The sequence below is a fragment of the Perna viridis genome, chromosome 12, assembly GCF_037379345.1.
Source record: "Perna viridis isolate PV_CMFRI_1.1 ecotype Kerala chromosome 12, ASM3737934v1, whole genome shotgun sequence".
Classification (NCBI taxonomy): domain Eukaryota; kingdom Metazoa; phylum Mollusca; class Bivalvia; order Mytilida; family Mytilidae; genus Perna; species Perna viridis.
Genome location: NC_142456.1, coordinates 36,057,959 through 36,085,360, shown reverse-complemented (window position 1 = coordinate 36,085,360; position 27,402 = coordinate 36,057,959). Strand labels below are relative to the sequence as shown.

The 27,402-nt window shown below is 33.8% G+C and overlaps 1 protein-coding gene, 1 long non-coding RNA gene and 1 pseudogene across 10 annotated transcripts in view; 2 read left to right on the top strand and 1 right to left on the bottom strand.

Moving 5' to 3' along the window:
• LOC148602130 (E3 ubiquitin-protein ligase TRIM45-like) overlaps nt 1-27,402 on the top strand; it is a 113,490-nt gene that overhangs the window by 4,222 nt on the left and 81,866 nt on the right. The window lies entirely within an intron of this gene.
• Nucleotides 1,115-4,847, bottom strand: LOC148602134 (uncharacterized; annotated as a pseudogene).
• Nucleotides 4,246-20,570, top strand: LOC148602133 (uncharacterized). Of its 2 annotated transcripts, XR_015917293.1 has the most exons (8): nt 4,246-4,382; nt 5,826-5,940; nt 7,975-8,093; nt 13,084-13,274; nt 13,964-14,073; nt 16,425-16,524; nt 17,315-17,444; nt 18,899-20,570. It is a non-coding gene; the product is annotated as an uncharacterized LOC148602133 (long non-coding RNA). The 2 variants fall into 2 exon arrangements; XR_015917294.1 differs by lacking the exon at nt 13,084-13,274.

The window sequence follows — 27,402 nt, the reverse complement described above, 5'->3', positions numbered from 1 at the left end:
ATATGGATTATGGTTATCTTAATTTCCATTGCCTCTTTTTCTCTAGGCAATGTTAAAACGCAAGGGTGTTAAGATACTGATAGTGATAGGGATTTTTTGCTAAGGAGAAGAACGCTTCATTGATTTTCCAGATGTCAGAATGACAGGACAGTATTAAAGGGATGGCATTTTTTTTACAAGAAAACAATCGAATGCCATCATACTTGCATTGATATGTTGTGGTTCATACACTACATGAAATTAATTTTCAAACTACATAGGTACCCTATGGAAAATGCATTACTAATAATTGCGCTCTTGTATCCTATAGAGAATGTGTACTATCACATTCACTTTTTTTCTTCATCACTGTTTTTTGGTGCTTAGCTTTCCTGCAAACTCTGTGGTGACTTTGATCATTCTTTTTTTTTTAAAATTGATGCTTTATTTGCTAAGGAGAAGAACGCTTCATTGATTTTCCAGATGTCAGAATGACAGGACAGTATTAAAGGGATGGCATTTTTTTTACAAGAAAACAATCGAATGCCATCATACTTGCATTGATATGTTGTGGTTCATACACTACATGAAATTAATTTTCAAACTACATAGGTACCCTATGGAAAATGCATTACTAATAATTGCGCTCTTGTATCCTATAGAGAATGTGTACTATCACATTCACTTTTTTTCTTCATCACTGTTTTTTGGTGCTTAGCTTTCCTGCAAACTCTGTGGTGACTTTGATCATTCTTTTTTTTTTAAAATTGATGCTTTTTGGGCTGATATTGAGAAAAAGTTTTTCAAAAAGGCTATTTTAATGGGCAATGAGAAGGGATGCATTGAATGGATAGGGGCACGGAAGTCCAAGTCAGGTTATGGGGTCCTAGTAGTGAAATGGCCTGATCGAGAGGGCAAAAGGGAGACTGCACACAGGCTTTCCTACATGATAAGGCATAGGATCACAAGGGATGATTTTCAAAAATCTTTTAATGACAAAGAGTGCAGCCATATCTGCCATGAGAAACTGTGTGTCAAGCCAGACCACATAGCCATATAACAACATGAGTTTAACCAGGAGAGAATTCACTGCAAAAGTCAAGGCCTCTGCTCAAAATCACAGAAACCATATTGTTTAATATTTCATTTTATTAATATAAAAACTATTTTCTAACAGAAATTCTCCTTTTCTTTTTTTTACACTGTAGGAATGGTCTGTGTGTTTGTTTCGAGAAGAAGGTTTCTGTTCTTTTTCACTTTTCAGTAGCGAGTTTTTCTCATACGCAATAATTTCACTTAATTTTTCATACAGTTTCAGTGATGTCACTAAGTTTTTAAGTAGCTGGCTAATTAGATAAAGTAGGTGGCGAACCCGCCCATTATGGCAGGGGGTCCGGGGGCCGCTCGCGGCCCCCGTAAGCTCTGGGGTAAATGGTGCAATATCCTGCATTCTAGGGCTCTCCTGGGCCATTGTACAGGACAATAAGATTACAATTTTTATACAAGTTTCTGTTTGTTAAGCCTAAAAAATGTGATATTTTTTAAAAATTTTGAACAAATTGTTTATTATTGAAAAGTTCCCCATTGCATAGACCCTTCTTTTTTCCACTTAAGACAAGTGACAACAAAGTAATTATAAATAATTTGAGCTTTTAATTATTTTTTTTTTTCTAAATTGTTTTGCTAACTAGCATAATTAACCACTCCCATATCAATCTTTTCTCTCATTACAGGCTTGAACCATCAATCGATCCAATCTTGTTGAAAATTTTGTTTTGACAAAAATGGCACTTGTCATACCCAATGACCTTGCTAGTATTTTATCGAATTAAAATAAGATATTAAATATCATCAATAATATGATTGTTAATTTATATCTACCATTGTCACTGTCTGTCTTTTTGGCCTTAGCTGGCCCTGGTGACAAAAAACTACAGATAGATGATTGTCCCTGTGTCACAGGCTTTGACCTTTTACGGCCCGACATGTTGCTTTTTGCTGACCGGAAACGAAGTATTTTTAGTTCAGTAAAAATAAGAAAGTCTATATTTAGAAACAGGGAAAAAACGCGGACTATTTATTTTAGCAACCGAACAATACATTAAAGTCACACTGATGCGTCATTCAAGTGCAATCTTTAATATTTGTGGATGAATATTGTCAGTATATTATATAAAGAGGGTCTTGAAGAATATTTCATGAATTTTATTTTTGTGGGGTACGAAAGTAGCCGGCGACGTTTGAAAGAGTAGGCGGCGATTTTTGCCGGCTGCTGGCTTCTAATGACATCCCTGAGTTTGTACAGTTTTTCACGTTTTTCACCTCTATATTTCTTGTATTCCATTGTTTGCTTATGCTGCGTTTGTAAAATGTCTAATTTCTGCACACTTTTTAGAGCCTGGTAAGCTGTACTCCCAACTGGAATGTCACAGTGTAAGGCACTACACAACTTAAGGATGGATTCACCTGGACCAAGATTTACACTATGGATGGCTGAGTGTGCCCTTCCAGAATAGTTCTTTTTGTACATTACATTTGAAGGTAAGGAACGCCTTATGCTACGATTCACACCCTCGACAAAGTTAGTGTTCATATTAAGCCTGGTCTTCTCAAGTGCTTTTGGTCCGAGGCACTTATTTACTGCGATACGAATAAAATCCATGTTTTCATGGGTATGCATGATTTTGAATGTCTTTGGTAGTAGACTTCTCTTCTTGAGCCACTCACTCTTGCCACATACAAAAGAATGTTTCTTGCATAAGTCATGTTTTCCCATGTAGCACCGTATAACTGCATCAACTGTATGAGACATCTTTGATTTAACTCTTTTAAAATTTCCTCCGAATTGCTTAGTACATACAGCAACTTCAGAATTGCACCTTTCAGTTAAGTCTGTTGCAAAGTTATTCAGTAGCTTTTGGCATTGCTTTTGTGTCCGTGCTGGTATGATTTTTAGGAGACTTTTGTCTTTTTCCACACTTTTCCGCATATTTTCCGACAAATGCCTGGTATCAATGAAATGCTGAGGCTCAGTTTTTGATTTTCCCTCCTCATACAAATCAACTGCAGCTCTGTAAGCTGAACTGTCTGGGTCAGTAACTAAATAGTCTACTTCTATGTTGTCTTTTAAAAGGTCTTCAAGGCACTCCCTGGCCCATGCATATTCATCACCAATGCTCTTCACCATTGGAATATTAGCACTGCATTCATCAGTACATTCAGACTGGAGTTGGCCTGAGTCAAAAATCAATATCTAAGAAGAATGCTCTGAACAGAGCTTATTTTTGTCAACCAAATTAACAATTTTATGTTTTTTTGTTACATTTTCAGCTGATTAGCTTGTTGGAACGGTGTGCGTCCAATTCCTGGGTTGGGTCTGTTGCTGTACATGCCATCCATTTGAACACTAATACATCTTGGATTTTTCTTTCCTCGGAGGCGGTTTATTTCAACTAATTCTTCCCTTCTTCTTTTCATGTCTTTTTTTACAACTTGTACAATGTTTTTATATACTTTATTTGTCCTTCTTTGCAGGCTAGAGGCTGCTGGAGTTGAGATATTGCCACTTAGAAAGATTTTGCACAAGCTTGTAGGACAAATTGGAGTCTGACTCAGGCCAACTAGTACACCAGTTGTTAGTTTTGAGGGTTTTCTACCCGGTCTGCCGGTTTCAAGTTCCTCATACTGTGTATACATCTTCGAAAAGTATTTAAACGATGCGCAAATAAGTCGAAATCTTGATGAGAAACCTCTTTTTTCTTCTATGTCCAAATCGTATAGTAAAATACCATCACAGTCTGGACTTTTCATCATATGCTCTCTAAATGCGCAATTCCACATGTTTTCTGACTTGTAAAGGCACAGCACTCTGTGGGAATCAGAATTCAACCTGAAAATAAGAGAAGAAACCATATTTTATGTCCTACTAACACTAAAGTTATTTCTATATTCAAATGCAATTTACAGTTATCTCCCCCTTAATTTTAATATTTTTTTTTTAATGGAGCATTTATGTACATTTGGCTGATATCTAGTTGATTTTTTCCTACTTTATAACTTAAATAAAGGTTAATTACTATACAAAGTGCAAGAATTTGTGTTCTTGGAAATAAATTAGCAAGTTTTAAGGAAAAACTAAATAGTTTGAAAATTGTGCACATATGGCATATATTGTTTATTTTTTTTTTTTTAATCTACATTAATAAGCTGTTTGATTGTAAGTTAATTACATTATTTATTATTACATGTCCTACCTTTTTTTTTTAGCTCCTTTCTTAGATTTCCTAGCAACAGGAACAGATTTAGATTTTGGTCGCAGTAACTTGGCCGCACAACTGGACCGCTCTGCCTTCTCCTCAGGATCAGTGTATGGATCATTAACAACCAGTTCATGAGTTTTCCTTGTAAGTCTAATGTATTTAGGTGTTTCTAAGTCACTTTTCACTGTTGAAAGTTTAGTCCTTGCTTTTTTGTGAGGTAAATTCCCAGATTTAAATGTGTATTTATTTCCTTTTTTGAATCCTGACATTTTATAAATTTGAAATGTTGACTCTGTTAATTTAGCATTGATAAGTGTTGATGTGCTCTGATGCAAGTTTATTTTATACACTTGTTTTGCAGTACAGGTTGATGTGAAAAGTTCAGTCTTTGCACTATTTACAGGATAAACAACAGGTGCCCCCCCTTCAAACATATAAAATTCTTCAAAGATGCCATTTGATGATCTCATGGCTCTTCTATAGTTATTATGATGACAAGCAAAATTTGTTGCTGTCATTCTGGTACCTCTTATCACCAACGATTAAAAATTACATGATAAAGTTAGAAAGTGGATCTTCATTTCACTTAATTTAGAAAGTTTTGAACCTTTTTTCCATTTTTTTTGTATTTTTACTTTTAAAAGGGTAGATTCTACCCTTAATAAATTTAGATTTCAACTTGTACATGCATAAAAGGAGTATTGCTTAAAGTGTTGGAAAACATAAGTGAGAATAATTTCTAAGATATTTTAACAAGAAATTTTCCATTTTTAATTTTTGATTTTTGCTTTCTGTGGAAATTTTTCAGCACTGGCCGCAAACTCGCACTCCAACCTAAAAAGGGAATATCTCGACTAAACTTTAACAGATTTTCACCTAACTTGGTTTCTGTACTTGTGTTAAGATGTGCTTTATAAATGCGAACTTGAGTACTGATTCTTAACCGCTTCATGTTTTGATAGGATACAAATGCGCAATTATTTGTTTACATTCTACCGGGAACTTTTTTACTCCAACATGGTACTGAGTACTGAATACAAGGTGGTACCTGATTGGTTGGATATGGCTTGAAATTTATTTTCATTTCAAAACTTACCCATTTATGATTGATTTTATTTTGGTAATAATTAATAATTTGTTATAGGGTTGAAATGATTTCTCATAAATGAAATCTAGGTGCTTCATTTTTTTCCAGTGTATTTTGTGCTGAATTTTCAAGAGTCCATAACAACTGAAATTTCGATCAACTTTTGCCGCATGACCATATACTTTTTTTTTATGCAAATAAAAAGTATGCTTTTCTAGTTTTAGGAACTGAAACCCATTTTCTGCTAATTTGTGTGGTTTTGTTGAAATTAATTTTCAAAGTACATAGGTACCCTATGGAAAATGCATTACGAATAATTGTACTCTTGTATCCTATTGCAGTTCTCGATGGATGATGGGAATATTTTACACATATCATGTAACATAAACAAAATTCAGACACAGCTGACAGCTGCAAATAAGACAATGATTGCCTTTCCTATCATGGAAAAGCTATGCTTTGATGTGGATAATACATTTGGAGTTATATTTTTTTCCCAGGCGAGGTAGGTTCTTGACAACAGCAACAGTGGAACAACGGAGATACACGTACCTGTACATACATCCATGTGTTTCCTGAAGTTTTTAAAAATCACATTCACTGTTTGAAATAAATGTAAGTAAAAAAAATAGGAAAAGGCTTGAAAACTATCAGAAAAGATGAATTTATTTTTACAAAACATAATCTTAACCTTATTATATATATATTCATCCAATAACAGTAGAGGCTAAAAACCACTAATTCCACTTCCCATAGGCTTCTATGCTAATTTCACAATATTCAATGGCTTCTCTGGACTTTACCTTAACTTTAACCTGCAGAGGACTATATATCAGCATGATTCTACATATGCCAGCTCACAATCCTCTGAATGGCATGTGGGGTTAGCTGACTTGCAGTGCAGTACTGGTCACCGGAAGTGAAGTGTCTATAAATAGCATGGGAAATCCCAGTGTTTTCACAAGATAGGGGTATATTTAGAAATCATTATGGAGATTAGGCTTCACATCACAAGAAGCAAAATGCACCTATAAAATGTACAGAAATGTTTTTCCTTTCAGAAACTGTTTAAATTTTTTAAAGGAGATGAGAACTTTTTTCACAGCACTATGAGGAACAGGGGTAATTTCTGCGTAGAACTATTTTTGCGTACGTTCCAAATGCTCATTGGTTGAATTGGTGGTCTGTAACCTAAATAGAGCAGTCTACATATGAAGATACATGTATATATATTAAATTAAACCTTGTTCAGACACATATTATGTGACAGGATCAATAGTAGTTATGCAAGGGAGAGTGTACATTTGTATTACTTGTACAGGGCACAATGACCAGTTTAGTTTATTTACATATATGTACAAATGTGTATTAATTCCTACATGTATCAATGAAAAATCATGTGGAGTAGATGTAAGATAGAAATAATGTCAATTGTTAATAAATAGACCAAGAATTAGTTTGCAATTCTAACTATTGCTTGTCTTCTCTGTTTGTCCAAACTTTAAAAGTTTTATAGAATTTTATTATCCAACATAAAATGTATAGAAATGCCCATCATTTACAACTGGTAGTTACGATTTGGAAATTCCTACAGCCGGTCACTAGGAAATCACAGCCATGCATTACTAATTTTAGTATGGGGCATTAATAGTTTTTCTTACCTTTAATAAGTGACAACTTTAAGTAAGAGTGATCTAATTCAATTACATGTAATTAGATTAGGAGATTTAAATTTGTTGAAAGATGGTACTGGAACTGAGTATATTGAATTATTAGGTATGTTTAATCTTGTACTAGAGATTAATTATTATTTTCTTTTTTTTTTTTTGGGGGGGGGGGGTGATTATTAGAAACAACACCATCATGATTTATTTTCATAAATATTTGATTCATCGAGATACAGACTTATTTCAAATTAAGGTGAAATCATATGTTTCAGTAATAGATATAAAGTTGGTTAAAAAAAGTATCAATGCAAAGCTTTTTCCATATTGGCCCTGTAATATGCCCTTTTTATTAATAGCCTCGGATGGCTGTAATGGCCATTATTAATACCTCGGGCATGTAACAGGGCCAATACAGAAAAAGCCATACATTAATACTATATTAACATGATGCCCTTATTGTTTGCCTTGTGCAGTCAAATATGGTAAGATGCCCTTATTGTTTGCCTTGTGCAGTCAAATATGGTAAATACATGTAGATTTGTGATATTAAATATCTGAAATCTACACATTTCATCTTCAGTGCTCTTAGTAATAACACAAATTGTATGTCTTTAAATGACATGAAATGTAAATACTTAATATGAGTTTGAATTAAAAAAAAATATGATAATATCTTGAAAACTATAATAGATAGAATGAAACTTTTGATTGACGAAATGATCCTCATGATATGCCCTAACAAAGTCTTCATGGAGTCATACTTGTCCAACACCATTTTGTTACAGTTATTGCAATTGAAAGCAAAAATTTAAACAGATGAGGGATTTTGGCTCCTGGGAGCCTCTTGTTTATATGTTCCAGGCTCATCCAGTATTGAGTCATAAGTTGTAAAATTCCTGATTGTAGAAACAATTCTTAACTTTTTTTTCATTTTTTGTGTCTTTTGTTTATCATATTCATATTTCTCATTTTGTCTTTTCAGCTTGGTGACTGGATACAAATTTGTCGGAAGTGGCAAGATTCCCCTGGTCCATGATTAATCCTGCTTGCACTTGTAGTCAGACAGTAGTATGAATTAATAGGAGCAGAACAGATCCTCAGGTGAGTGGATTCTTTTGGATCTGACTTTCCATAGCCTCGGTTTACAGCCTCACACTTAAGTGTCACTGTCCCAAAACGAGTCTTAACGAAGTTTGTCCGACCAAATCTAATGTTGATTATATTACACCCAAGCCTCTTATCATCCTCTGTCATGTACAAGCATTTTGCTTCCACATCTGGCATAAAGTCTTTGCCCCAGTGATCTTTCTCAGTACCTTTACATACATAGGAGTATGATTTGTACTTTTCTAAACAATGTCTTGTATAACACGCAATGATACTATCTGTTGCATAGCTAAATCTGTTTACAAGTTTGTTCATATCTCTTGCAAACTCCCTAAGACTAAGAGCGAAGTTGAACCCTTTGTGCAGCTGTTGCTTAAGTCAAAAGCAAATCGTTTTTTTTTTTAGCATTGTGCAATCTGTTTTAGTTACAAACTGTAGCATCATTTCATTAAATTTAGCATTGTCACAGTCTCGCATTTGTGATTTGGCTAAGTATCTGGTGTCGCGACGGTTCTCAGGTATGATAATTAAATTTTCTTCTTGTTTCCGGCTAAATCATCTGAACGTATGACTATCACCATCTGTTGTTAATTGTCCAAATATAAATGGTCATTTAGCATATCACCCAGTATTTCAAAATACCTCTCTTCATTGCCTATTGTAGCACTCCATTTCATGTTGGCTGAACAGTTACCAGGATAGCCTGGGCACTCTGGATCTCGTCCAAGTGATCTTAGATTGCTTGCTGTCTTACAAAGTATGTTTGCATCATGAAACTATAAGTTTCTTCTTTACTGTTACATTTCTGCTAGTGAGCTTCTAGCTTGGGTAGAAGGCTGAAACTGTGTTGTTCTATGGTGACAAGAATTTTTTTTGTATTGTGTGTCAGTTTCAGCTAGTATAGGTGTGTTTTCTGGGAACCCATATCTTCAAAGTGCCATTTTTAGCTCGCCTGGCCAAAGGCCATATGTGCTATTGCCATCACTTGGAGGCATCATGAAACTATAAGTTTCTTCTTTACTGTTACATTTCTGCTAGTGAGCTTCTAGCTTGGGTAGAAGGCTGAAACTGTGTTGTTCTATGGTGACAAGAATTTTTTTGTATTGTGTGTCAGTTTCAGCTAGTATAGGTGTGTTTTCTGGGAACCCATATCTTCAAAGTGCCATTTTTAGCTCGCCTGGCCAAAGGCCGTATGTGCTATTGCCATCACTTGGAGTCCGTCGTACTTGTCCGTCGTCGTTAAACAATTTTTCAAAACTCTTCTCCTCTCACACTACTTGACCAATTGGTACCAAACTTTGTATGAATATTCTTTGGGGTATCCTGCATAGAATTGAAGTGGGGATTTTTGATCCATCAAAAAAAAAGGCCTCCGTTACTAAAAATAGAACATAGGGGTCAGACAGTAGTTTTTTGCAAATATCTCCAAAACTGTAGGTTTAGCTGATTTAAAAAATTTTCATTTTCATATGATAAGCCATGTTGGAGTTATTGCTCTTTTTCAATGTTTTTTCCTATTTTTAATGTTATTTCTTTAAAAAATCTTCTCCTTTGACACTGCTTGACCAATTGGTACCCAACTTCTAATGAGTGTTCTTTGGGGTATCCTGCATAGAACTGATGTGGGGATTTTTGATCCATAAAAAAAATGGTCCACGTTAATAAAAATAGAACAAAGGGGTTAGACAGTAGTTTTTCACATATATCTCCAAAACCATTAGGTTTAGCCAAATTCTTTCAAAATATGATACGATCCTTATTTGTAGGACTACAAAAGTCTTCAGGCATAAGAGTTGTTAGATGCCTCCTTATAAGAGTTATTGCCCTTGACAGGGGAAAATGACAGGTTTTTATTTTTTCAGTTTTCAGCCAATGTCTTGAAAACTATGATAGATTTTAACTTTCATTTGCTGAAATGATACTTATGATAAGTCCTATCAAAGTTTTCTTGAGTCAAAATTGTTGGGGAATTTCTTGTTTAATTTATTGCCCTTGAAAGGCAAAATTCAACCAGGTGAGCGATTCAGGCTCCTAGGAGCCTCTGGTTTTCAGTGACTTGGCCACTGTTGACCCTGATTTGATCAGACTACACACAGTCTGATGATAGAGTTGCCAGTGCCCTTGTTGACTTTATGGATTGGCGTATGGATTCAACTGGAAAAATTTCTCGCATAGTTTATATTTGCTGGTACAGTACTTCTAATAGCGTGATTACGGGGCTCAACTTATATGTAGCAAGCATCACTTTATCTAGGCGGTAGTTTATAATTTGTTGTAAAACATGTTTGGACTTCTCATTTGATTCAATTTCAAAATTTCCCTGCTTTAAGTAAGCATTTTTTTCAATCCAAGTCTTAGATTTCTTAATTTTTGAACATGCAAATAAATAAAGTTAACATTTTGAATGGTTACCACAGGAACAGTTCACTATGATACTATGGCATCAGTAACATATGATAGTTTTGATAGAGCCCCATCAGGAATTTTGTAGTGTCATGTATTCTGCTTGTCACCTTGCTGCTATGTCAGAAGCAAACAGCCCATGGAGGTGTTTTTTTGGGGGGGTTTTCAAGCGAGCTGGCATTATATCACACACACTTGACAGATTTGTCACATACTTCCTATGGTTGGCTGACATGGGTCTTTTGTTGAGGTAATGTACTGGTTCAGTTGAAGTAAGACCTTTGTTGACCATGCTTTCTGCAGCATTATATGCACTACTGTCTGGATCTGTGGTTACTTCATTAAGCTCAAACCCATCTCGCAGTTCTTGCCCAGGCTTGTTCATTTCCAATACTGTCTTGCATGTTAATTTAGTTTTTAGCTCACTTGGCCAAAGGCCATGTGAGCTTTTGCCATCACTTGGCATCCGTCGTCCGTCCGTAAACTTTTACATTTCAATCTTGTTCTCTGAAACCACAGGGCCAAATAAAACCAAACTTGACACAAATGTTCACTGGTATGAGGGGATGAAAGTTTGTGATTTTGGTGCCGATCGAAAATTCAAGATGGCCGCCACCGAGGATCTTAGTTTAACATTGGACCCTATGGGAGAAACATGTAAAAATCTTCTTCTCGGAAACCACTTGACCAAATTAAACAAAACTTGACACAAATGTTCACTTTTATGAAGGGATGTAAGTTTGTGATTTTGGTGCCAATCGGAAATTCAAAATGGCCGCCACTGAGGATCTTACTTTAACATTGGACCCTATGAGAAAAACATGTAAAAATCTTTTTCTCGGAAACCGCTTGACCAAATGAAACAAAACTGGAAACAAATGATCGTTGGCATGAGGAGATGAAAGCTTGTGATTCTTTTGCCATTTCAAAATGGCTGCCAATGTGGATCTTAACTTAACCAAAGTTTCCGCTTGAGAAAATATACATCTAGAGGTCGCCACATGATCTTCAACAAGTGGGAAATTTCCTCCATGTAGCAAGCTCTAAATTGCCCCAATAAAAACAAAGTGGATAAATCAGTGAACACAATACTGAAGGGGGCTGGAGGGGGTCTGATCCCGAAATCCCGACTTTATTTTTACTAAATCCCGAAATCCCGAACAACAAAGGAACTTAAAAACTGCTAAAATCCCGATTCCCGGTGGATTTATTTCCGGAAATCCCGGGCTTAATTCTTAGAAATCCCGAAATCCTGAGCTTAAAAACCTCTGATCCCAGCATCCCGAAAAAGGTCCGGCCCTTCCTCAATACTATATCAGTTTATCATTTATGGTAAGAAACTAAAATGTTTTAAAAAAAGACAACTACATGCCAGCGACTATATTTCCTGCCTTGGGACAGGCGCAAACAATATGCAGCGGGGTTAAACTAGTTTTGTTGGATCCAAACCCTCCCCCTCTATATGGTCAAAGGCTAAAATAAATACAAAGTTAGACACACAGTAAAAATCAACCTGAAATACATCCAATTCATTAGAAAAGTACCTCAACAATTATTAACAATAACATAGAAGACAAACAAATGAGGTATAAACAATGAATGCTCGCAGTTACTGAAAGCAAGCTCAGGACACAAATAAGGATGACAAATCTTCAAGCCTCCCAACACAAAAAATATCAGTTACAAAACTTCCAAAGGATTTAGAACTGCAACATCATAGACTATGTTGGTCTAGCAAGAAGTTGTGCAATGACTAAAATGCTAAAATATGAATGATTAAGTTATAATGTAATGATCTAATAAGAGTATCAATATTTTTTCCTACAAAGACAAGATTTAATGATCTGACAACAATGTCGAATTTATATCCTTTATGAATCAGTCTATTTAAATAATTCTTAAGATTTGATGGACATTGTTTGCATTTATGTGCCTTGTAAACTATATTTCCATACAAAACTGGATGTGAAATGCCTAGTTTAATAAGATTAGTTTTTTAGCAAAGTAATCATGTTGGAGGCTAAGAAACGCTGTGTTTTGCAGAAATTTCATGGATTCCGCAAAACAATGGCAATTTCTGCATTTTTAAAGGCCTGGTTCCGGATTTTAGTATGTTGGGGTTGCAAACTATGCATTATGTCCCCTTTCCAACCTGTCCCATGCAATAATTCCTGTTTACCAATGCTTTAAATTGCAAGAAAATCTTCATCTAAGGAAAATTCCTTGTAAATTTACGCAAAATTATATGAAATATTTAGCAAGTAATTAAACCAGATGAGCGATACAGGCTCACGTGAGCCTCTGGTTTACTGTATGCTTTTTCTTTTTTATGAGCACAGCTTTGATTTTTGATTTGTGGCTACAACATAATGTTTGAATGTTTCATTGTCAGTTACAGAGAAGTTAGACTGTGTTGCTAGTTGGAATGGCGTTTTTCCAATACCTTAATATATTCTGCTGATATAGATTCCATCGGCCTGGACATTTTTTGTCTTAGGATCCTAGCCATGTAGTCTTTTCACCCTTTTTACCTTTTCTCTCTGCATTTTCATGTCTTCATTTTTCTTTTCTGTTATTTTAGCCACTTAATTTGATCTATACTGCATACCTGATACAGATGGAGGGGGGATATTTGATGCCATACAAACTTGATGGTAACTTGATGTACCTATTGGTGTGTGTTGAAGACCCACTTGCCTGCCTACATTTACATGTATTTTGGCTGCACGACGACCGTGCTTGTTGCTTTCAACGTCTTCGTACAAGTTAAAGGTTTTTGATTTGTATTTGCACTTAGTACACTTTGCCACTTCTGTTCAAGCTGAATCCCATTTCTGTTCTTTCAATAAATCCTGTCTAAGTAACCTTTTTACTTCGGTGACATTTGTATGTGCTCTCTAAATACTTTATTCTACATGTCACTATTTTTTCCTATTGTTACAGTTCTATTTGTCTTTCTTTCAGATCTGTAGGCACAAATAAAAGTTTTTACTATAAATTTCCTTCTAATTCAATTTTAGAAAGGATTTATTTTTCATATAATCAATCAGTTGAAAAATGGTCTATTTAATTACCTCCCTTGTTTTCATTATTTTTTTTATCATGCACCATTTACATCATATGCTCATATTTCTGTTTTCCATATCTACTTTTTATAGTAATTTCATAACTGTATTTCTTGACAGTGAATAAAAATAAAAGTTTTATGTAGGTTTCTCTTGTTTTTAGGGATTTCAAAAAAAAATGGGGGGGGGGGGAGCTATTTTCATGTGTTCTACCATAGACATTTGAAAAACTCCAAAACTCTCTATTTTACATGTATTGAAAAACTTTCTTTTTTTACATGTATAAATATGGCTTTCATATATCAAAGTACTTCTGAATAACTTATTTAGTTAGATTAATGTAAAGATTTGTCTTGTGCAGTCTTAATTTTATTCTCAGCACATTTTCTACTTCAGTCTTAGCTGCCTGATTTGTACACAACAACTGCATAGATGTCATGGAGACTGGAATTTCTGTTGAATGTTTGCTTGTTGGAGATTTAGTCACAAGATCATATTCATCCAGTGTTAGTTTCACAAAATTAGTCACTTGTATTTCATATACTTCAGAATTTGTATGTGTAAGCCCTTTATTGTGGGGTGTGTTTCCATTCCTAAACTTGTATTTTTTCAAGTGAACAGCATAGTGTCCCTTTTTTAAAATTTTGTCATGAAATTACATTGTAAAATTCTAGAAACAATATTTGATTATCATTACCAGATATTCTTGTGCCTTTTTTTTGGTTAAGTGGTTTTCTTCAAGAAATCAACAGAATTTTTTTTAAATTGAAAAGTCAGGGGTTGAAAATTCCTAAAGCCCGATGCCCAGGACTAAAAAAAATGCACCTCGGGACTTGTCGTTTTTCAATGAAATAAGTCTGTCGGGCATGGCAAATCTAAAAAAAATAGAACTAATTTTTGAAAGATTTCGTTGTCATTATTTGGACCATGTTTCTTGATCTATTCCCTGACCTATAAATAGTAATAACTTTATTTTTAGAATGGGTATTTACTAGATCGATCTATTGATTAGTCATTCTCAAGTCTGAATCACACCTGCGCTTGATCAGACACATTTTTTGACATGCTACAAATTTTATTAATCAAGCGCTGGAATGATAAAGATCAAATTTTGTTGATAATTTTTTGAGGATAAGATCGTTGCTCAATTATAATTTCACAGTTAAAAAAAATGCAGAAATGGAAAGCTGATGACAAGGCATCAGATGTGGAGATGGAATCAATTGACACTGTGTCTTCTTCCCTGCAAACCTAGAATTATACATAAGAATATCAGATAACAAAATTGCATTTATATTGATTGGGACTTGACATAACATTGTTCGGGCTTAGTGTACAAAAGATGAAAAAGTCCAGGGCTCGGGTCTTCCCAAAAAAATGTTCAACCCCTGAAAGTTTTGCTGAATAATATAAAATTTACTCTGGCCACAAGTGGAGGCAAGATACTAAATAAAGCATAATATTTGGTCTTTGAATATAAAAATGAGTAATTTACTGAAAAATATTTAGGTTTGATGGAATTTGTTCCCTTATAGGTATAAAACCACTAAATATTCATGAGATCAACAAGCACTGCCCATTTTGGGGAGAAAAATTTGAGGTAAGGAAATGAGTGCCAGAACTTAGACCATTGAATAACACTGCTTGGTTTGAATTTTTTTCTTACAGTACTTTCATTTTTCTAGTAATTTTTATTTTTTTTTTTTTTCAAGAACTGAAATATTTTTTTTCACCAAAGATCTAAAGAATAGGGATGTCCTGTATAGAAACACAGTGCTGAAATACATTGTTTACAAACAAGCCATGTGAATTGCCAAAAAGTTCTGCATGACCATATAGTTTGACAGCGGCATAAGATGAAACTATTTATCTTTTTATCTAAACAATATATGAAAAATCCAGGTTTTGAATGGTAAAAAAATATGGGTGTTGATTTTGTGATGGCTAAGCATAGAAAGTAATGGGAGTTTTTTTTTCAGAATTTATACCTATAAAGGAGAATGTTTGGTAAGGACCCTTTTTTGCCTCTTAATTTGGGCTTTTTTGAAAATTTGATTATCTGATTTCTAAGTAATAGCAGTATAGTAAAATGGTGGCAAACACTGAATTTAAGATGTTTTTGACAAGATTTATGATTTTATTCCAGAAATAACAGTGTGCATTTATGAGACTTTTACAAAAACCTTGAACATTTCTGCAATTTTTACGGTGATTTTTGTGTGGAGCGGAAGTTGCCACACATCTGTTGACTCAAGATATTTTTACACGAGTTGTAACTGACAATTATACACAAAATATATGAAGCAAGAGATTCAACATGCATGTGGCCATTGTTCAAAGAGTAATAAACTACACAAAATTTGGTGTTTTCCAGCCTTTTTAACAGATTTTTCCAATCTCGGTCAAGTTTGAAGGGCTTATATGTTCAAATTATTACCATAAACCAATCAAATCAACTATAGAACACATTAAAGAGCTTGAGAAACAATATTAGAGTTTTTTCATGTAGACTTTGTTTTTGAGGCCAAATTTTGCCCTTAACAAACCAACTTCTTTGTCGGCTACAACCTTATTTCCCATGGAAGTTATAAAAAAAACTTGTAAGGTATTTCAAAACATATCACATTTACTCAAGATTTTTTTAAAAAATTTATCGCAAACTTTGCCTATAGTAATAGGTACAAGTATTGTATTGATATTCTTGAGCGGGTCTACGTCAAAACAGGGAGGCTAATAAAATAGTCAGAGTTCCTTTTATGTTTTTTTTTTTAAACAGCTGCATGTAATTTTTGACTTGAATTTTGGCCATATTTAAAGATGTATCCAAGTAGATAAAATGTGTGATTTTTATATACAGATTCAAAGACAGGAAAGAGGAGGTATGTCCAGTTGATAAGGAGTACTGCAGCACAACACCACCAAAGTGAAAGTAGAAAACATGTGCTTTTGACTTTAAGGTTTGACAGTTTCCCAATCTTTGTGGATTGGTCTAGGTTTTTTAAGTTAAAATCAAATTTCTTGAAACATTCTATATGCATGAAAGTTGTACATGTATCATAATTCAAGATATTGATCATTACAATATAATTACAAATTAACATATCAATGATATAATTGATACACACTTTTTATATAACATCATAAGCAACATAAAATTATGGATAAAATAATAATAAATCATCATGGATACGAGACTAACTAATTACCTCACTTATGTTACATTCCTTATGCATTTCTTCCTCTCTGATAATTTCAATAGAAGAATTTGTTTTTTCCTACCTACTGACCTAAGCTTTAAATCATTGGGTTGAGAAACAGCAAACAAACATATTTTTGTGTTTGGGCTGATATAGAATTTTTCTGTGTATGTGTGCACACTTACATTTGAAAGTAAAAATCACTCACCTAATGCATTTTTGCTATTCTTAATTGGTATTTTTTCTAAAAATAATATATATTTTTGAGGATTTTGGTCACTTAATATCAAATTTATTCATGTTTGCCATGTTGTAGAACAATTTTAATGCAAATTTCTATTATGACGAATATTGTAGTTGTTGACAGGTCTGGAATATCTTCTTTTATCATACTTTAGTGATATTTCTTGCAGTAAACCATAAATTGTTCATGATTCAGTCTGAGGCCTAATTTGCATAGCATAATGCATAGAATTTCAAGTATTGTGGTATAATTTTGGCAAATTGTGTTTTATTTCATGTATTAAAAGTAATTATCTGTTTTTTATAGGATCAAGCAATCAATGATAGATGTCAGATGCCAGGTTGTTTAGGTTAAACTGAACAACTGTGCCCTGCAGCAGCACCATAGGTTTATGTATTTGGAAACTGTTTGGAAATGACATTCTTAAGAGATTTTTGTAAGCATTTTTATTTGTTAGCATATAAAGCACAATGAAATTGTGTAGTTAAAATGTTGATTTTCTACTTTTCCAGAAAAAAGAACTGCATTTTAGTAAAAAATGTGTTTTTCATTGCTTAATTTACCTAGTAGGTTAGAAAGCAAGAGATGAATAAAATAAGTAAATTTTACAGTTTTGTTTATGTATTGGGGATATGTTTTTTATAAGAAATACACTTCTTTATCAAACTAATGATGAGAGAGTTCAAGGATTATAGTGGAAACTAAAAGAATGTAATTCAGAGACAAAGACAGGCATGGATAACTGACACACAACCAAGAATAAAAAATCACTGAAATATTATACAGCAGTCCCCCTTTCTAGGGCCCCTCATTTGAAAGACCACTCCTTTCTCCTGGCCATATTTCTCTTGCATTAACTCTTTTATATACTAATTAACCCCTTTTTGAAGGCCACCTTTTTTCGGCCAAAAATATCCTTTGTCCTCTCAAAAACAACCATGCTGTTGTTTATTGACAACTTTGATAACAATGATAAACCAGAAGTTTGAGACCGGATGTTCAATAGTTTGACCTGAAAGGTTAAAGTTACACTTCTGTGATTGCACAATTGGTAAACAAAGATGACATCTGTTAAAAAAAAATGAAAGTGTTGACACTCGAAAACAAAGTTAAAGTCATTAAATTAACTGAAAAGGGTCACAGTTTGAGGAAGCTGGCGGCAGATTTTAAGGTGTGTAAAATGCAAATTCAAAATATTATTTGGAAAAAGGAGAACATTTTAATTATGAAAACAGTCTGACATCAGTTCATTTTTCAAAGTAAATCTGATACAATGTACACGTTCAAGTTCTTTTAATGAATGCATCTTATGTTTAAATACATTGTTATATTTTAATGTGTCATACTTGCATTTTAAACAGATAATAAAAGGCATTTTAATATTCATAAAACATGTAACAGACATTATCTGGATTATACATAAAGGTCCTACAAAAGAAAAGCAAATCTGTTACATAAGGAACATTTTGTATATATTTTCAGCCATTTTGATTTTCAGATCAATTCCTTTATAGAGACCACCCCTTTTGTAAAGCCTCTTTTATGTTGCAAATGGGTTGTTCTCTCAAGAGTGGGACTACTGTACATGCAAGGTAAAACAGAAGTAAATAAGCATCTAAGACTCCACAAAAACTGGAAGCATAACCATAGTGCACTGATATGGTAAGCATCCTCTGTTTTTCTAGCAACACCCGCTCAGTTGCTCATAAAAAGTCAATTCAGGGAAGAAGAAAAAAGAAAGAAAAACTATTGGCATTTTGTACAAATAAGTATTCATTGTGCAGATGGATTCACTACAAGTTCATGACAGCCATAAGTAATATGGTTTTATTTTGTTCAGTTTTCATTATTTATGGATTGAACTGCATTGAATTTATTTCTTTTTTTCAGGAGGGAAAAAAGCTGTCTTCCTTGATGTGTTCAGTGATTGTAATATTCCCAGACAAGGGTCAAACTATAGTATTAGACCTTTGTAAATATTTATTTGTGTCATAAAATGGATGTATTTTTTTGAAAAAAAAAAAAAAAACACTTTTCCTATTTGTTCACCCAGGGGAATGGAGGAAAAATAGCATTTATTTTCCGGCATTAGGTTGATCAGTCACGTACCCTGTTCAAATGAAAGGAAGAAGAACTTTGGAATAACAGATTGGTATACTGACACAGTTTGTAATGAGCATTTTTCTCTCAGATTTTTAAGGATAGAAGTTTAAAAAAAATAGGTTTATTTTATTTTAGAAAATACATAGAATATGAAATTTTGATAGATTGCATATTACAAATGAGTGTGGAAAAAAAAACCTGCTGAACTTCTGGTACCTTTAAACTTCTGTATGAATGGCGATTCATGTCACAATAAGGATATTTCTATAACGATGCTTTTTAGCTCACTTGGGGTCCGTCGTCGTCGTGGACAAATTTTAAAATATCTTCTCCTCTGAAACTACTAAACTGACAGGTTTTAAACTTTGCATGATTATTCCTTAGGGTGTTTTGCACAAAATGATCGTTGGGATTTTTGATCATTGAAAAAACATGGCTGCTGTTACTAAAAATAGAACATAGGGGTCAGATTGCAGTTTTTTGCAAACAACTCAAAAATCGTTGCCTTTAGCAAATATCTGGCAGGAATAAAATTGTTCAGCATCATGAGATGGACCTATGCCAAAATTTTCAAAATGATTGGTCAACTGATGTAGGAGTTACAGCCCCGGAAACAGATTTTTTTTGGATTTTTTGCATGTGCAACTTTGAAAATCTATTCAAAATCTATTGGACAGAATTCAATGAAATTTGGCATTTATGTTTCTTAGGGTATTCCACACAAAATGGTTGTTGGTATTGTTGATTCATGAAAAAATATTGCCGCCGTTACTAAAAATAGAACATAGGTTCAGATGGCAATTTTTTGCAAATAACTCAAAAATCGTTGCCTTTAGCAAATTTCTGTCTGGGTAATATTAGCATTATGAGACAGACCTATGACCAAAATTTTCAAAACGATTGGTCATACGGCCCCTGAAACAGTTTTTTTTATATTTTCGCATATGCAACTTTGAAAATCTGCTTCTCAAAATCCATTTTACAGAATTCAATGACAGTTAGCATACATGTTCCTTAGGGTATCCCACACAAATTGACCGTTCGGATTAAGACGGGTTTTTGAAAAAAAAAAAAAAATTGTTGCCTTTAGCAAAATTCTGGTTCAGGCCATGAAAATGCTATGAAAAGCATTTCCTGCATTTGACAATTTAGTTGATTTTAACTTAGCCTGTCTCATTCCTCAAGTTTTTCAAATAAGGAAATGGTTAACCAGGTGAGCGATTCAGGCTCTCTTGAGCCTCTAGTTTCTTTCGTGATAGTTTTAACTACTTACTGGAATTAACATTAAATTAATTGGTAGTAGCATTTGTTTAAAGTATTACAACACTTTGAGGGAATGGGGTTATTTATATAATTTAAAGTATGTTTCTCGCAAGTATCATGATACTTGATAATTGTGTAATGATAATAGTTGAAAGTATTTGTATTCCACTTATTTTAAATAAATTGAAAAAATATATGTTGCCATTCCCCTATCTTTTACCTTTACTTTTGAACAACACTTACCAAAATCCATCCAGGTTTTTTTTTAAACCCTTAGCAAAGTTACCCTATTTTCAACAAAGAAATTTGAGCAAATTGACCAATAAGTGGTCAAATACCAATGGCAGTGTTTTCAGTTAGTCCTTCGATAGGCCTCAAAGTTATTTAACTCTAATGTCTTAAAGTGAATTAATTTGTCAATCCAAATTATTTGGCCATTTCTGTTACACTAAAAAATAACATCAGAAGGAGAAAGAAGACTTTGCCTTAATTGTAGTCATACACAAATCAAAGTAGTTCTATCCCCAGGTGGCACTAAAAAGTTCAGTTAAATATCACTAGAAAATAAACAACAAAAATCTTCTAGTAATTTTGTGTGAAGCGAAGAGCTGAGAAAAGAAATAATGGTAAAAATTTCAACCATTTAAATAACTGTAATTTTAGAATCTGATCATACATCGATTTCTAACTGTAGGTCAAGGTCTGTTGTATCCTTTATCTCAAAGTTTTTTTTGTTTTTTTTTTTTTGGGGGGGGGCATAGATGCTATGTATCAAATATTAAATTAGGAATTTTAAAGATGATACGTCACTTATATAGTGGAAACTGAAATTAAAGGTTCTAGCTAAACGATATTCTTTCTTTCGAATCAGATCAGCTATAAAGTCGGCCTCATAAGAGTGATGAAATAGGTCAGCTAGTAGAAGAGCACAATTTGTTCCCACTGGAATGCCCACCATTTGTTGAAAAAGGCGTCCACCACAGTGGACATATATGTGTTAAACTTTCATGTACCAACTTAGAAGTACCTATACAAGGGAAACTCGTATTAAATTACGGAAATCAAATTGTCTACAGACTCCAACTACACACCTTTAACATAATACATCCAAATGTGTTTTGCAGTCGTATAAAATTGGTAAGTCTAAGTATTTCACTAACTGAAAAATGGACTTAATTATGTAAAAAAAATAACCTTAATTTGTCTCCTTATCAACCAAAAAATAAGGCATGTGTAACATAATTCAGTAGGTAATCTTGAAATAATATTCAATTTCTTATTTTATGTAATATGAAGAGTAAATATTTGATACAAAATGGCTTGCTTAATGGCTTAGACTGTTTTTGTTTGAAGGTTGTAGCTTATGACTATTCCTCAAATTCAAATCGCTGTTTAAATCTAAGTGACGCGTAATGTCAAATATAGTTCACTTAACCTAGAAAACCTGGGAGGGAAAATGTTGTATACTAATCTAGCCATTCAAATATTGTGTTATTGTTTAAATCAGAAGGTTACATCATGCGTCTGTTCTTAAGAAAGCGTTTTTTTTTTTTTTTTTTTTTTTTTAAAGGCATATACCTAGAAAGTTGTGATATGTAATTAAAGCGGTGAAAAATTGAACAATATCAAGGATCTTGAATGGATACAAATGTTACCCTTCTATACATCCATTAAATCATTCATTTCCCTCACACCTTTTTCGAAACCTACACTTCACATGGTCATATTACTTGGAATCATACTTCCCTTACCAAAATATGCACATTACATCTGATGCAAACTGCACTCTTTGCTTTGTTATAGTCCGTGAAATAACACTTTCCGGTCAAAACCCATTCATGCTCATAACGTCTGATGCGGACCCTGCGCTTAAAATGGCCGTTTGTCCGAAAAACTACCCAAAACCAAAATATAGCCTGATTATGTAATCTGATGCGAATTGTATGCTTGACATGTCCAAACTCTTTTAAACAGATGATTCGAAGCCTACTCTTCACATAGCCAATACTACTAACATTGCACTTTCCTTACCAAAGTATGCTCATCATATCAGATCCCAACTGTACCTTTAACATTGCCATAGTCCGTGAAATAGCACTTTCGAGTCGGAACTCATTCATGCTCATTACATCTGATGCGGACTGTAGTCTTAACATGGCCGTATGACAGAAACACTACCCAAACAATTGCATGCTTATCACATCATATAATAATTTTACATGGCCCAACTGTTTCAAAAATTTTATTCTTGCTAAAATACATGCTCATCACTAAAAATGCCAACCGTTTTCTTAATAAGGCCAAAGGACTTAAAATATAATTTTCCTAACAATTACGTACACGATCATCACATCTGACGGAAACCGTACCCCTGACATGCCCGTATGACAGAAAATCTACCCAAAAATGCATGCATATCACATCATATAAGAATTGAACGCCTAACATGGCCGAACTTTCAAATAACTTATTCCTGCTAAAATCATATATGCACATAACTTTAGATGTCGACCGTTTTCTTAATATGGCCAAAGTACTTGAAATATCATTTTCCTACCCAAAATCATTAATGCTCATCACAATTGATGCGTACAGTTCTCCTTTAAATAGCCATTATACAATTCCAAAGATAACAATACTGTGTGAAATATCCCTTTCGTACCTTAATTCTCCATACTAATCACATATGATGCGAACTGAACTCTTAACATGGTCATACTATCTGAAAAAGCACATTCTTACTAGAATCATACATGCTCATCACATCTGATTTGATATGTAACCTAAGTATGACCACGCTACTTCAAATAGCATTTTCCTACTTTGATCATACATGTTCATCACATCTGATTCGTAATGTATCTGTAATATGATTTTAATACTCGATATAACATTTTCCTGCCAATAACGTACAGGTTCATCACATCTGACGCAAACCGTACCCCTGACATCCACGTTAGACAGATAAAACTACCAAAAAATGCATGCTTATCACATCATATAAGAATTGTACGCCTGATATCGCCAAACTGTTTCAAATAACTTATTCCTGCTTAAATCATATATGCTCATAACGTAAGATACCAACATTTCCTTAATATGGCCAAAGTACTTGAAATATCATTTTCCTACCCAAAATCATTAATGCTCATGACAATTGATTCGTACTGTCCTCACTTAAATAGCCATTTTACAATTCCAAAGATAGCAATACTCTGTGAAATACCATTTTCGTACCTTAATTCTCCATACCAATCACATATGATGCGAACTGAACTTTTAACATGATCATACTATTTGAAATAGCTCAGTCTTAGCAGAATCATACATGCACATCACATCTGATTTGATAATGTACCCTAAGTATGACCATTCTACGTGAAATAGCATTTTCCTACCTAAATCATACATGCTCATCACATCTGATTCATACAGTACTCTTTATATGACCTTATGACTCGAAATAACATTTTCCTACCAATAACGTACATGATGACCGCATGTGACGCAAACCGTACACCTGACATGCCCGTATGACAGAAAAACTACCCACAAATGCATGCTTATCACATCATATAAGAATTGTACGCCTAACATGGCCAAACTTTTTCAAAAATTATTCCTGCTTAAATCATATATGCCGATAACTTAAGATACTAAACGTTTTCTTAATATGGCCAAAGTACTTGAAATATCATTTTCTTACCCAAAATCAATATTGCTCATGACAATTGATGCATACTGTTCTCCTTTAAATAGCGATTATACAATTCCAAAGATAAAATACTGTGGTATGAAATACCCTAAATGTGACCGTACTACTTTAAATAGCACTTTCCTACCTAAATCAAATATGCTCATCACATCTGATTCCTAATGTACTGTCCATATGACCTCACGACTCGAAATAACATTTTCCTACAAACAACATACATGATCATTACATCTGACGGAAACGGTACCCCTGACATGTCCGTATAACAGACAAAGATAGCAATACTCTGTGAAATACCATTTTCGTACCTTGATTCTCCATACCAATGACATATGATGCGAACTGTACTCTTAACATGATCATACTACTTGAAATAGCACATTCGTACCAGAATCATACATGCTCATCAAATCTGATTTGATATGTGTCCTAAATTTAACCATGCTACTTCAAATAGCACTTTCCTACCTAGATCATACATGCTCATCATATCTAATTCGTACTGTATTCTTGATATTTCCTTACGACTCGAAATAACAATTTCCTGCCAATAACATACATGATCATCACATCTGACGGAAACGGTACCCCTGACATGCCCGTAAGACAGAAAAACTACCGAAAAATGCATGCTTATCACATCATAAAAGAATTATACGGCTATCATGGCCAAACTGTTTCAAATATTTGATTCCTGCTAAAATCATACGTGCCCATAATTTAAGACGCCAACCGTTTTCTTAACATGGTCAAAGTAGTTGAAATATCATTTTCCTTACCAAAATCAAAAAATGCTCATGGTAATTGATGCGTAGAGATCTCACTAAAATAGCCATTTTACAATACCAAAGAGAGTTATACTGTGTAAAATGCAATTTTCGTACCTTAATTCTCTATACCAATCACATATGATGTGAACTGTACCCTTAACATGATCATACTACTTGAAATGGCACATTCTAACCAGAATAGAATAGGCTTATCACATCAGATTTGATATGTACCCTAAATATGACCATACTACTTCAAATAGCACTTTCCTACCTAGAACACACATGCTCATCATATCTGATTCATACTGTATTCTTAATATTACCTTACGACTCGAAATAACATTTTCCTATCAATAACGTACATGATCATGACATCTGACGGAAACCGAACCCCTGACATGTATGTATAACAGAAATCTTCACAAAAAATGTATGCTTATCTTATCATAAAAGAATTGTATTCCTAACATGGCCAAACAGTTTCAAATGACTTATTCCTGCTGAAGTCATACATGCCCATAATTTAAGACGCCAACCGTTTTCTTAATATGACAAAAGTACTTTAAATATTATTTTCCTACCCAAAATCAATAATGCTCATGACAATTGCTGCGTACTGTTCTCACTTAAATAGCCATTATACAATTCCAAAGATAGCAATACTGTGTGAAATACCATTTCTCGTACCTTAATTCTCCATACTAATCACATATGATGCGATCTGTACTGTTAACATGATCATACTGCTTCAAATAGTACATTCTTTCAAGAATAAAATAGGCTTATCACATCAGATTTGATATGTACCATAAATATGACCATTCTACTTTAAATAGCATTTTCCTACTTAAATCATAAAGGGTCATCTTATCTGATTCGTACTATATTCTTAATATGACCTTACGACTCGAAATAACATTTTCCTACCAATAACGTACTTGATGACCGCATGTGACGCAAACCGTATGACAGAAAAACTACCCACAAATGCATGCTTATCACATCATATAAGAAGTCTACGCCTAACATGGCCAAACTGTTTCAAATAACTTATTCCTACGAATATCATATAAGCCGATAATTTAAGATGCCAAACGTTTTCTTAATATGGCCAAAGTACTAGAAATATCATTTTCCTACCCAAAACCAATAATGCCCATGACAATTGATGCATACTCTTCTCACTTAAATAGCCATTATACAATTCCAAAGATAACAATACTTTGGTGTGAAATACCCTATATATGACCGTACTACTTGAAATAGCACTTTTCTGCCTAAATCATATATGCTCATCACATCTGATTCCTACTGTACTGTTCATATGACCTCACGACTCGAAATAATATTTTCCTACAAACAACCTTTATGATCATCACATCTGACCCAAACCGTACCCCTGACATGTCCGTAAGACAGAAAAACTACCCAAAAATGCATGCTTATCACATCATATAAGAATTGTACGTCTATCATGGCCAAACTGTTTCAAATCACTTATTCCTTCTTTATCCATATATGCCCATAACTTAAGATGCCAAAGTTTTCTTAATATGGCTAAAGTACCTGAAATATAATTTTTCTACCCAAAATCATTAATGCTCATGACAATTGATGCGTACAGTTCTCCTTTAAATAGTCATTATACAATTCCAAAGATGGCAATACTCTGTGAAATACCATTCTCGTACCTTAATTCTCCATACCAATAACATATGATGTGAACTGTACTCTTAACAGTTCATACTACTTGAAATAGCACATTCGTAACAGAATCATGCATGCTCATCAAATCTGACTTGATATGTATCCTAAATTGGACCATACTACTTCAAATAGCACTTTCCTACCTAAATCATACATGCTCATCATATATAATTCGTACTGTATTCTTAATATATCCTTACGACTCGAAATAAAATCTTACTGCCAATAACGTACATGATAGTCACTTCGGAGGGAAACCGTACCCCTAACATGGCCGTTTAACAGACAAAATATCAAAAAATGCATGCTTATCACATCATATAAGCATTGTACGCCTGACATCTCCAAACTGTTTCAAATAACTTATTCCTGCTAAGATCATATATGCCCATAACTTAACATGCGAACGTTTCCTTAGTATAGCCAAAGTACTTGAAATATCATTTTCCTACCTAAAATCATTAATGCTCATGACAATTGATACGTGCAGTTCTCCTTTAAATAGACATTATACAATTCCATAGATAACAATACTCTGTGAAATACAATTTTCGTACCTTAATTCTCCATACAAATCACATATTATGCGAACTGAACTCTTAACATAATCATACTACTTGAAATAGCTCATACTTAGCAGAATCAAACATACTTATCACATCTGATTTGATATGTAACCTCAATATGACCATACTACTTGAACTAGCACTTTCCGTCTTCAAGCACACATACTCATCATATATGATTAGTAATTTATCTGTAATTAGATTTTACGACTTGATATAACATTTTCCTGCCAATAACGTACAGGATCATCACATTTGACGTAAATC